A 12,047-nucleotide genomic window follows, 5' to 3' on the forward strand; every position below is an offset into this window, starting at 1 on the left:
TGTTTTTTTTTAATAGACTTTCTTTTTTAGAGCAGCTTTCCATTTACAGACAAAATGAGCGAAAAGTACAGAGAGTTCCCGTACAGTGCCTCCCTCAGTGTCTCGTATTATTGACATCTTGGTGTGGTACATGTGTTACAACCGATGAGCCAACATTGACACCTTATTGTTAACTAAAGCTTATAGTTTACGTTAGGGTTCCCTCTTTGTGACATACAGTCCTATGAGTTTTACAAAGACATAATAATATCATGTGTCCACCGTTACAGCATCATACGGAATATGCCCTAAAAACCCTCTGTGCTCCACCCGTTCGTCTCTCCGTCTCCCTTAGCCCCTGGGCACCACTGATCTTTCTCCCGTCTCCCTAGTTTGCCTTTTCCAGAATGTCGTATAGCTGGAATCATACAGTGTATAGTACTTTTAGACTGTCGTCCCTCACTTAGCAATATGCATGTAAATTTTCTCCATGCATTTCTGTAACCTGATAGCTCATTCCTTTTTACTGCTGAATGATACTCTGTCCTATGGATGTTCCACAGTCTGTTTCTTCACTCACCTGTTGGATTCCAACTTTGGCCGAGTGTTAGTAGGGCTGCTACAAACGTGTGTGCAGATTCTGGACGGGCGTAAGTTTTTAACTCGAGTCTCTGTTTAGCCTGGTCAGAAGCTGCCAGACTGTCTCAGACCATGTGGGCTGCTGTAACAAAACGCCATACACCTGGGGACTTAAACACCACAGAAATTTATTTTTCACAGTTCTGGAGGCTAGGAACTCCAAGATCGAGGTGCTGGCAGATGCAGGGTGCTGCTTCCTGGCTCACGGACGGCTGTCCTCTCACTGTGTCCTCACCTGGTAGAAGGGGCGAGGGAGCTCTCAGGTGTCTCCTAATAAGAACACTAATCCCACTCATGAGGGCTCCACCCTCGTGACCTCATCACCTCCCAAAGGCCCCGCCTCCCACTGCCATCCCTTTGGGGCTGAGGTTTTAGCACATGGATTTGGAGGGGACACATGGTCAGTCTATGGCACCGTCTTCCAAAGTGGCTGCGCCCTTTTGCTTTCCCATCAGTGCTGGATGCGAGTTCCTGTTGTTCACATCCTCACCAGCATTTGGTGTCATCAGTGTTTTGGATTTGCTGTTTTGAAACTATAGCATTTCCTTTTAAAGGTGGGGCAACTTGGAAAGTATGCATTGTTTTTATTACTGATCCGGGTTTGTTGACCACTTGAAGTTTGTTTTGAGCCAGTTTATGTTCAAAGTTTGAGGATTTTCAGGCAATGTTGCTGAGCGTTACTGGGAGTTTGCAGCCCCGTAGACCTGAATATGAGCCCTTGTCTGTCCTTAAACTTGCTGTGTGACTGTGAGCAAGTTACCTAACCTCTCTGTGCTTCAGTTTCCTCACCTATAAAACGCAGATTACACCCGGCTCATAGCACTGAGGTGAGGAATGAATGAAGACGCCTGGGAATTGCTTTTACGTGTGCCTGGCACGTAGTAGGCACAAAATGATTATTGCTAGTTGCCTTTAAAACATCCATCAGTTGCCTTTAAAAAATATTTTTTTTAGAATAGTTTTAGATCTATGGAAAAACTGCAAAGACAGCACAAAGATTGCTGTACACTTGCACCCAGTTTCCCTTATTATTAACATCTTACGTTAGGGTGGCCGACTTGTTGCAATTGACAAGTACCGAGATGTTATTAACCAAAGTCTGTACTTTATTCAGATGTCCTTAGTTTTTGCCTGATGTCCTTTTTCTGTCCCAGGACCCGATGGCGGACACCCCATGACCTTGAGTCGTCATGTCCAGGCTCCTCCTGGCTGGGGCAACTGACCATTTGCTTTTGATGACATTGACGTTTAAATTTGATGTTTCCCATGGCATCTGTTACAGGAGTCTTAGGTTAAAACTTCATTCCAGAATTATTACGGGATTCCCGTAAAAGTTAATAATTAATGCGGGGTCCCCCAACAGGAGCCCTTGAGCTGAGCGTGTGGGAGACTCCTTAAGACTTTAACCCGAAGTCTGCCCTAGTGAGCTGCTGCTTGTCGGAAACCTGCTTCTCTGCCAGAAAACTGACCCGGGCTGCTGGAAACCATATCCTGCCCGTCCGTCCTCGCCTGACTTCTGGTAAACAATGCCCGATTGAAAAACACCGCCAGGGCTGATACGGCCGCCCGGGCAGTGAACGATCCCGGGAGCGTGCGGGTGTGAGATGAGGGGCGCCCCGTGCTTTTCCAACGGTTCCCCCGGACGGCCACTGGCTCCCGGTGGCTCGGCACTGGAAGTGTGCCACCCCAGGATGTTCCGCGAGCCGTGGTGGTTTCCCCGAATATTAATAACTCTCACTGTCTCAGCTAGCGTTTCCTCCTTGACACCAAATGAAAAGGCATCTCGGGGCGGGGGTTTTAGTTTCCTGGTGTCAAATCACAGTTGGTTTATCAGCAAGCACCCTCGCCAGACAACGGCAGGCTGTGTACCCCGGCAGCTCAGCTTCCCTTCTGCAATTGGCTCTTTTCTAAGAACCGAAAATAAGCACCCTAGGCCGTGACTTCACTTTTCTTGGAACTACTTTACATTAGAAGAGAAAAAAAAAAAAAGCGAAAACCCTCATTTAGCTGGTTTTGGATCGCTCAGTTCCCTAATTCTTTCTGTTGCGTATTCTTGTAAAGCCAAAGTTTTACCGCAAAATTCTTATGCATCAGGTGAAGCAGGAAGGGGAAGGAAGGACCCCGTGAAACGGTGCCGTGTTTTGTCTCCCGGGCTGTTTGTGTACGATCTAGTGGTTGAGGAGAAGACGAACCGGGAGAGACGCTGTGGGTCGAGTCCTCTTCACATGCCAAGGGTCTCAGCTGTGACTGTGTGGCCCTGATATCTGTGGGGCCACCAAATGGACAAGGGCTGATGTTGCTAAGCCTCAGGCCAGGGTCCAAACTTGCTGAACAGCTGCCTGTTTGCAAGGATGGGGGAAAAATGCCTTTTCGGCCATAGAGGCCTACATTTAACAGGCATCCTGGAGCCTGTGCGGAGGGACAGCTGTGAGGGGCCCCTGCCTGCCGAGGATGAGCGAGAGGGATCTGCCACACCTGGGCTCCGGTCCTGGTCCTGCCCTTTCCTCGCTGACCTTGGGCTTGCAGGTCTGTGAGTGCGGTGGGGATCGTCCTCTCACAGGATGGGCTGGCAGCTTCATGGGAACCGGATTTGATGCCCCTTCTCAGTGCCGATCTCTGTAGATAGGCACGTAAATTGCTCTGAAGTCATCTGTTCGTATCTGTCCCCGTCAGAGGGCCCCCAGTGATGTGATTGTGTCTTCTTTATCTCTCTGTGTCCGCCCAGCAAGGAGCCTTGCATAACACACACCCGCAGCCCATGAATGCTGGCTGAAGGGCTGGTTTTGGGTGGGAAGGCAGAGGAAATACACAAGCAAAGGCACTGCGTTTCTGGGATTTACGTTCACCATACAACAGTTTGCAAATGAAAGGAGCCCCCTTACGTGCCTAAGAGCACCTTTTGAATCGAGCGCCCCGGGAGCCCATCACAAGCCTGAGGACACTTGCCCGAGTGTTTGAGATCTTCTGAAGTTCAGATCGAGAAGACTGGGTAAATACAAAAAAGGCTGGAGAAGGAGAGAGACAGCCGAGTCGAAAAAAAGATTTATGTGGTTTGGACAGAATCTAAAGTTATAGTCCTATGAGAACCATTAAGCATTGCTTGATGAAGAACGCCAATTCCACCAGGAGTGGCATGCCAGGGACTGCCGGCAGGGTTCCCCTGTCACTTCGTCTCCCTGTGTCAGCGCCTCTGGGACGTGCATCCTCCCCCCTCCGGCTTATGGCTGTGTAAAGGGCAGCCGGGGCCTGAGGGCCGCCCAAGGGCGTCTGACCAGCAGGCTGTGGCAGCGGCAGCTTGGTGCCCCACGCTGTAGGGGGCGGGTAGCCAGGGCCTTAATTCTGAGACCAGGTCTGGGAGCTCCCAGTCTGCACACTTGGGCGCTAGCACCCCCTGCTGGCCGGCCCCAGGCAGTGCTGCCCTCTCCTTCGGAACTGGGATGACGGCCAGAACGAAAAGCCACGGAAGGAAGCAAAGGAAAAATAATGGCCTTGAGAAGGTTCGCAGCTGTCCAGCCCGGGAGTTTTGCCCATTATGGCCGAAGCATCTTGGGGGCGGGGGAGGGGAGGGGATAGGATCTGGCCACCAGGTGGATTCCTGTGGTCCTGCTTTTAACGCCAGCCCCACTGTTTATGCACTGGGTGACCTCGGGCAAGTTGCTTGACCTCTCTGAGCCTTCTTTCTGTCCTCCAGAAAAGGGATGATTTGGGGTCAGAGAGGCAAAGTAGCTTGTCCACATGGCTGTTAACTGGAATCCAGGCAGTTGTAGCAGGTGCTCAAAAATGTTCGCCTCGTCGGTCTTTCTGTGGCCAAGCACTTATTGGGCACCTACTGGGTTCCAGGCTCTGGGACACACACGGTGAACAGGAGACACGTGGTCGCTACTTGTGCAGCAGCATGGTGTCTGCTCACACTTCACATCTCTCTGACCCCGACTCTGCCTCATCTCTCCTGCTTACAGCCCAAGAACGTCCTCTGGTTTAAGGAATCACCTGATTAGGGTGGGCTCACCAGGATAACCCTCCCTGTCATCAGCAAAGTCCCTTTTGCCACGTAAGGTACCATATCCCAGGTTTCGGGGTTTAGGATGTGGACGTCTTTGAGGGAGGCTTGTACCCGCCTGGGCCGCCCTCCCAGCCCCAAAGATGCAGGTCCCTCCCGGATGCAAAGGCATTCGCCTGGGCCCAAGGTCCCCGAAGTTCTCATCCCGTTTACAGCATCAGCTCCACGTTCCACCTCTCATCTAAATCATCTCTCTCTGGTCCGGGGGAGAAGGTTCTGAGTATGATCCACCCTGTGCACCTGTGGAACTCAAGACATAAGGGAACCTGCTCGCCAAATACAACGGGATTCCCCCAAAGGGATGCAGCCTAGTCCCGTCCCTGATCCAAGGGACCAGAGATGAGATATGGGCAGGAAAGATGAAGAAACAGTGCAACTGGAGCACCTGGAAAATTCCGAAGCCCTCAGCTTCCCCTCCTCCTGGGCAAACAGGAAAAGATAAGCTGGTTCTCAGAGCGTCTCGTAGCACCTGTGGCCACTGAGATGCGGAAACAGCAGGCGCAGAAGTTTTCATCACATAGGTAGGGCTTGTTCTAGAAAGTGCATCAGACTCAGGCCCTGCCCTGGGGTGTTCGGGGCCACGCCCGGGCTGCCTCAGGTGCAGAGACTTTCCCAGAGTAGCGCCCATCCTGGGGCACCCCGCACAAAGGCCTCAGGATTGTCTAGTGTGGCTGGTTATCAGCCGCACGTGGGCTGCTTTTCCCCTCATCTCTACCCTCATCTTTAATTAGAATCTGTGTGGGTGCGGCTCAGCACCATCTAAGTGTTTAGAAAGCTCAGCCGGGGGCTTCTTACAACCAACCAGGTGTGGCAGCCACAGATCGACAGCTTCCTGGCCGGGAGGCCCCGGACGGAGTCAGCCGTCCCGGCACTGAGTGACTGGTGAGCCCTTGTCGCCTCCGATGCAGACCCTCGCGTCCAGAAAAATCGAGCCTTGGCCAGAGGAAGGACGAGACGAACTCCGGAGCCCTTAGGACCGGGACCAAGGATGCCACTCATCCCCCAGCTTCCCTGAGGAGGAGACAAAAGATGGAAAAGCCCGTTCACAGGAAACGGGCTAGACCGCCTGCCAGCTGCTCTGGGACGTCCTTCCTGGACCCTCCTCGGTGCTGGCGGCTGCCAAGGGGGTCACAAGGCAGTTCGGGTTTCCTCTTTAAAAAGTGAGTCCGTGTAAGGGCGAACGTTGTGAACAGTACGAGCGGTGCGTGAGCGGCCTGTGTGGGGCAGGCCATGGGCTTTAACTTGACGTTCCAGAATAGGGCCGCCCTGTCCAACGCCATAGCCACTAGCCTCGGGTGGCTACTGAGGACTTGACATGTGATGAGTGCCACCGATAGGGTCGCCAGGTCCAGTGAATAAAAATACAGGCTGCCTCCCCCTCCTTAAGTGTGGGCGGTGCACGGTGACTCCTTCCAGAGGACAGTGTGGAAAGGAGATCGAGTCGTTTTACGTTTTACAGTGGAGACAACGACAAACACACCTGAGCCAGGTGGCCAGGGTCAATGCCCCCGGTGATGAGTCATGTTGAGAGCACGTGCCCTTGGTAGGAAAGACAATGGCCTTTTTCCTCTGCGGCCCTCCTCCCCAAACCCAGAACCCCCATCTACCGATGAGAAAAACATCCAATAAATCCCAGTGGAGGACCATTCTACAAAATACCTGACTGGTATTCCTCAAGGCCATCAATAACAAACAAAGTTTGAGAAATTGTCACGGCCACGGCAAGCTGGATTGCCCCAGACCTGCGCTGCCCAATACCACAGCCACCAGTCACACGTGGCTATTGAAATTAGCTGGAGGAGCCGGCCCGGTGGTGCAGCGGTTAAGTGCGCATGTTCTGCTTCAGCGGCCCAGGGCTCACGGGTTCGGATCCCGGGTGCAGACATAGCACCGCTTGGTAAGCCATGCTGTGGGAGGCATCCCACATATAAAGTGGAGGAAGATGGGCATGGATGTTAGCTCCGGGCCAATCTTCCTCAGCAAGAAAACAAAAAGGAGGATTGGCAGCAGATGTTAGCTCAGGGCTAATCTTCCTCAAAAAAGAAAAAATCAACAAATAAATCAGCTGGAACCTGAGGAGATACGATGACTCGATGTACTGTGGGATCCTGGAACAGAAAAAGGACACCAGGGAAAAAAACGAAGGAAATCTGAACAGAGTACACACTTTTAAAATAATAGCATATTAACATTGGCCCATTGATTGTAACAAATGTGTCATACTAATGTAAGCTGTTAATAATGGGGTCTGGGTGTGAGGTATATGGGAACTCTGTACTATTGTCACAATTTTCCTATAGATCTAAAACTGTTCTGAAAAACGAATTTGATAAAAAAAAAATACAGGCTGCCCAGTTAAATTGGAATTTCAGATAAACTAGTATTTTTTTAGTACGAGTATATTCCATGCAGTATTTGCGATTTGGGTATACTGAAAAATTTCTGGAGGCCTGAGAGGCATTGAGGACGCAGAGTCTCTGGTAGGTGTGACAGTGGGGACTTGAGACCATGGGTCACACACTGGACTGCTGTGTAACAAACTGCCACACACAGCTTGTCCCGCTTAAGGGAGGAAACCGGCTCCTTTCACGAGGCGGAAATCCGGGTGTTGGCGGCCCGAGCTCTTTTCAGGAGGCCCTGGGGAGAACCAGCTTTCAAGCTCATCCAGGCCGCTGGCAGAACTCAGTTCCTTGCGCCTGCAGGACTGAGGTCCCCATTCCATGGGTGGCTGTAAGTCGGGGACTCTCGGCTCCCAGAGGCCACCCTCGCTCCTCGCCGTGTATCCCCTCCATCTTCAAGCCAGGAACAGCGTCGAACTCTTCTGCAGCTTCCAATCTCTGATTTCTCCATCTGTCTTCAGGCCCCAATTTAAAGGCTCGTGTGACCAAGTCGGGCCCATCCAAGTCAAGGTCAGCTGATTTAGGATTTTAATTTCACCTCCAAATTCCCTTCGCGCAACACTTAGATTAGCGCTGGATTGAGTAAGTGGGAGAAGGTGTGTGCACACCAGGGTGAGAACCTTGGGAGGGAGCATCTCAGAATTCTGCCCACCACGAGGACCTGCCAGGCGGAACAGCGGAAAAGGTAAAGCAGGTTCTGGGGACAGACAACACGATCTTAAGTCCCGGCTCCACCACCACTTGAGGTGTGTCCGGCCTGGGGCACACAGCCTCTTTGACCCTCTGTTTCCTCATCTGCAAATTGGGAATAAGAACGGCCTTGTTAAACTCGCCCTCTGGACTGTACCCAACAGCTTGGCGCTCTGGCTGTGACGATGTGCGTTCCTGCTCCTCTCACTTGCCTACCGCCTGCGGGCCCTGCCCACTGGGCCACCTACTTCATCTTCGCAGGCGTGAGAACGCCGTTCCCCCTGCTTTCCCCACATTCTTGGCCTTTCTGGCTCGTGACAAAGCTCTTTAAGGAGCGTGAGCTCACTGGTTCCGGATTTTGGTCTCCCTACTTTGGCAGGCTGGACCAGACTTGGCATGGGAAAGAAAGGTTGGTGGGAAAAATCTTTGAAAGAAATGCACGCATGTAGTAAAATGTATATCCAATTCCAAAATAAGCATAATTGGCCACGTTGGTGTGTTAATGAGCCCAAGGTGGGGAGTGTTTGGTGGGTAGAAGTTGATTTCCATCTGCTCCCTCATTGCACGGCTTGTAGAAGAAGAGGCCGTTGGCTCTAGCATTCGGCTGCAGAAATTTTGCCATAAGCATCCTGTTTATTTCATGGTTATGGGCCTTTAGTACCAAATTTGCTTGAAAACCTTGTGAAACTTACTGACGGAGAAAGAAAGAGGAGTCTTGGGTAATGTGAAAGCAAGCAGCCAGTTTTGCAAAAGTTCCAACATGGGTGGCTTATAACTAATTGGAAAAACATGTGTCATCTCGGCTGCCTTAATCCTTTTTGCAGTGCCTGGCCCTTGAGTGTTCCCAGAAGGCTTGAGGGGGCGTAATCCACTCCCAGGGTGGTCACCACGGTGACCAAAGGGCACAAAGAACCCATGTCTGCGTCTGGGGTCCCGCAGGTGTTGCCAGCTCGGTCTGGGGGAGCAGAGACCAGTCCATCGCCAGCCTTCCCGGCTGGGGCAAAGGGATGGGTGTCATGCACAGCGAAGTGGGGACTCATTCTGGCTTTGAATTTAGACTTTGGAACGAAAGGTTCTGGAGGCAGAGGCTGGGACCCAGACAGGAAAAGGAGATAGCCAACATTTAAGTTCTCTCTGAGCAGAGGAATCTCTACGCTTTTGATTATAAGTGCAGAGCTTGAGCTGTTCCACTTTTTCAGAAAGTCGTTTTCAGAGATGCAGAAGTTGTCGGTCCTGCTTTCTCCTCCTCGCTGGGTTTCTCAGTAAGAGAATGTTCCCAGGGCTGTGCCCTGGCCCCACCGATGTCCTTAAGAGGGAAAGCTCTGTCAGCAGAGCGAGACCCAGCGCTGGCTGACACCAGCTCCTCTGGTCCTGGCACTGCAGAAACAGCCACAGACCTGAGCCCCCAGGGTGTCCTGTCCCGGCTTTGCTGGCCCGTCTCAGTCCCCAGGCCGCGTCTCTCAGAGCCGCTGTGGCGTCGTTTGTAAGATGGGAGAACGACACGCTCCCCTCCCCAGGGGTGGCTTCGGGACGCAATGCGGCACGGGGAGCACCCTCCCCCCACACGGCATCTCCCCGGGAGGGGGCGCCACCAGGAGGGGACGCTGCTGCTATTAGAGTTATAAGCGCTTGCGGTTTCCGCTCTCTCTCCACTTCCTTCCTGAAACCCCAAAAGAGGCTTCGAGGGAAAAGACGGCCTTTCAGATCCCGGAGCGCAGCTGGGAATGGCTGTCCCCAGTTAGGCTGGCTGGCTGGGGCCCAGGGAAGCTGGGCTGGGTTGTGGGCTCGATCCACCAGGGCCTCCTGCAGACACCACCTTCGTTCATCCCCGGGAGATGCTCCTGGATCCCAGATGATGAAAAGTGTTGTCGGGTCTCGTCCTGCTCAGGACAGGCCATTGATAGTGACACGGTAAGGACAGACGGGTCCTGGACCTCTTGGGAATTTTTAGCACGGGATTCGGAAAACAGGTGGCTGCCCTTCGGCGCTGGCCCTCTGGTTACTGTGAGCAGCACGGTTGTGTGAAATGGACCTGCTCTTGCAGAGGTGGGCTGCGGGTCATTAACTAGTCATGTGGCGGGTTACCAAGCTGTTTAAGGCTCCCTGAGGAAGTAGTCCTGGGATGGTGATTCCAGACCTAGAGACTAGGATAACCTGTTGGCAAGGGCTCCGTGGCCGGCCAGCCCCTTGCTTTATGGAAACTCTGACCCGTTCCAGTCACCTGAGACCCTGCCTGAAATGGCTCTGAAGCAGGACCACTACATAATTTGCATAATTTCCTGAGCCCTGACTGCAGAGTTTGCGTGAAGCTGGCCCTGGTCTGGAGAGAGAGTGCGAGGCGGGCAGCTGGTCGGCCGCAGGTGGCTGAATTTGCTCACCCTATGCTTTGGTGGGTTGACTCACGTTTTCTAGACCGCTGGGCTTGCTCTAGTCTGGGCTGAGAGGCGGCCTGAGTGGGACGTGCAGTGACAAAGTGGGGGCAGGGCCCCCAGGAGGCATCTTTTCTCCAGACCAGGAGGTCCCTGAGTGTGGACACCTACTTGGCCATCCCTCACAGGGTTCACAGTCAATCCAGAAAGACCAGACAACGGTGCCTTAAAATTGTCACTCCCCAAGTCAAGCTTTTCCAAAACCATTTTTTTCCTAATTTGTCATATCTGTGATTTGGGGTTAGGCATCATTTGTTACTGTTTTTAGAGGAAACTGACCAAACTGATGAACTTCAAAAGCAAACCTGTCACGGCCAGGAGACCTTAGTAAACGTGGGCACGGAGGGATCGACCCAAATACAGCACAAGCCTTGGCTCCCGTTCTCTTTGCCTTTGGCCTCCAGCCCCGGGCCTTCCTGCAAATGCTCTGCCCATGGCCAGCCTGGGGGAAAACCTCCACTTTGCTGGTTTAAGTGAGGTTTCAACATGAACTGATGTCAGCTGGAACAGGACAGTCCTGTCACTGGAGAGCGAGTTGTATTGGAAGTGACTGGGCTGGGGTTGCCAGGGAAAACGTTGTTTGTGAAGTTTGGCTTCTGTAAATTATTGGCAAATAAGGAAAACAAGTGCCATTTTATTCCTTCTCCCAGATGGTAAACTGGAAGGAAAGCCCGTTTCTGGGTGAAGTGAGTCACGGAGTGGGGGCGGCTCAGGCCCCGGGCGGGCTATGGGCCGCTCTCCCTTTACTTGGAGCCTCTTTCTAATTTACCTGCCAGCCTCCAAATTAAAAGGCAAACAAAGGCCTTTTATCGGTTGGGCAGGAGCAGACAAAAGATTCTCTGGGTGGGTGGATGGGGACTAAAGAAGTCTGCAGAAACTGAAAGAGGTTTTTCTTTTCTTTTCTTTTTTTGGGGGAAAAGAATCTCATTTTATTATGAAACCAAGATATCGATTGCAATGCTTTCCTTTTCCTACCAGGCTTTTTTAAAGAATTGAGATATAGTTCACATACCATAAAATTCACCCCTTCAAAGGATATAATTCAGTGGGTTTTAGTGTATAAACAAGGTTTGCAACCATCACTGCTATCTAATTCTGGAACATTGTCATCACCCCCAGAAGAAACTTCATACCCATTTGCCATCATCCCCTCAATCCTCCCACCCACCTCATGCCCTCGCAACCACTAATCTGCTTTGTCTCCCTGTGGATTTGTCCATTCTGGACATTTCATATATGTGGAATTACACAACATGTAGCTTCTTTCACTGAGCATTGTGTTTTCATGGGCCATCCATGTTGCAGTGTGTGTTAGCACTTCATCCCTTTTTAAGGCTGAATAGTATTCCATTGTACGGATAGACCACATTTTGTTTATCCATTCATCAGCCGATGGGCATTTGCTTGTTTCCACTTTTTGGCAAAAGGGATGACAAATAAAAATGGCAAGTAATAGGATATATTGGAATATATGAGGAAGCCATTTGGTATACACCTAATTCGGCCTGACGTTGTCTTTCCAAAAGGGCCTGACCGAGGCCGTTGAGCATGCATTGTATGTCTGCTTTAGGGATTCCCTATGGCAAGAGCAAAGGACCTTGAGATAAAGGTGCAACTTCCCTTCCCCTCCCAACGTTGGCGTCTCCTTAAGGATTAAGTATCTTTCTTTAGGCTGGGAACCAATTGCAGTTCTCATCTGTGACCCCCCAGCCCGAGGCAACACACCTGCCACCCCTCAGCGTTCAGTGAGACAGCAGACCTGTCTGCCGTTTCCATCAATCGCTGTGCTGACAGAGCAGCCTCGTGACTATTGTAAAAGGGACATTTCAATCATATGTGAAACATACACTT

This window comes from Equus quagga, chromosome 7, assembly GCF_021613505.1.
Source record: "Equus quagga isolate Etosha38 chromosome 7, UCLA_HA_Equagga_1.0, whole genome shotgun sequence".
NCBI classification, from domain to species: Eukaryota; Metazoa; Chordata; class Mammalia; order Perissodactyla; family Equidae; genus Equus; species Equus quagga.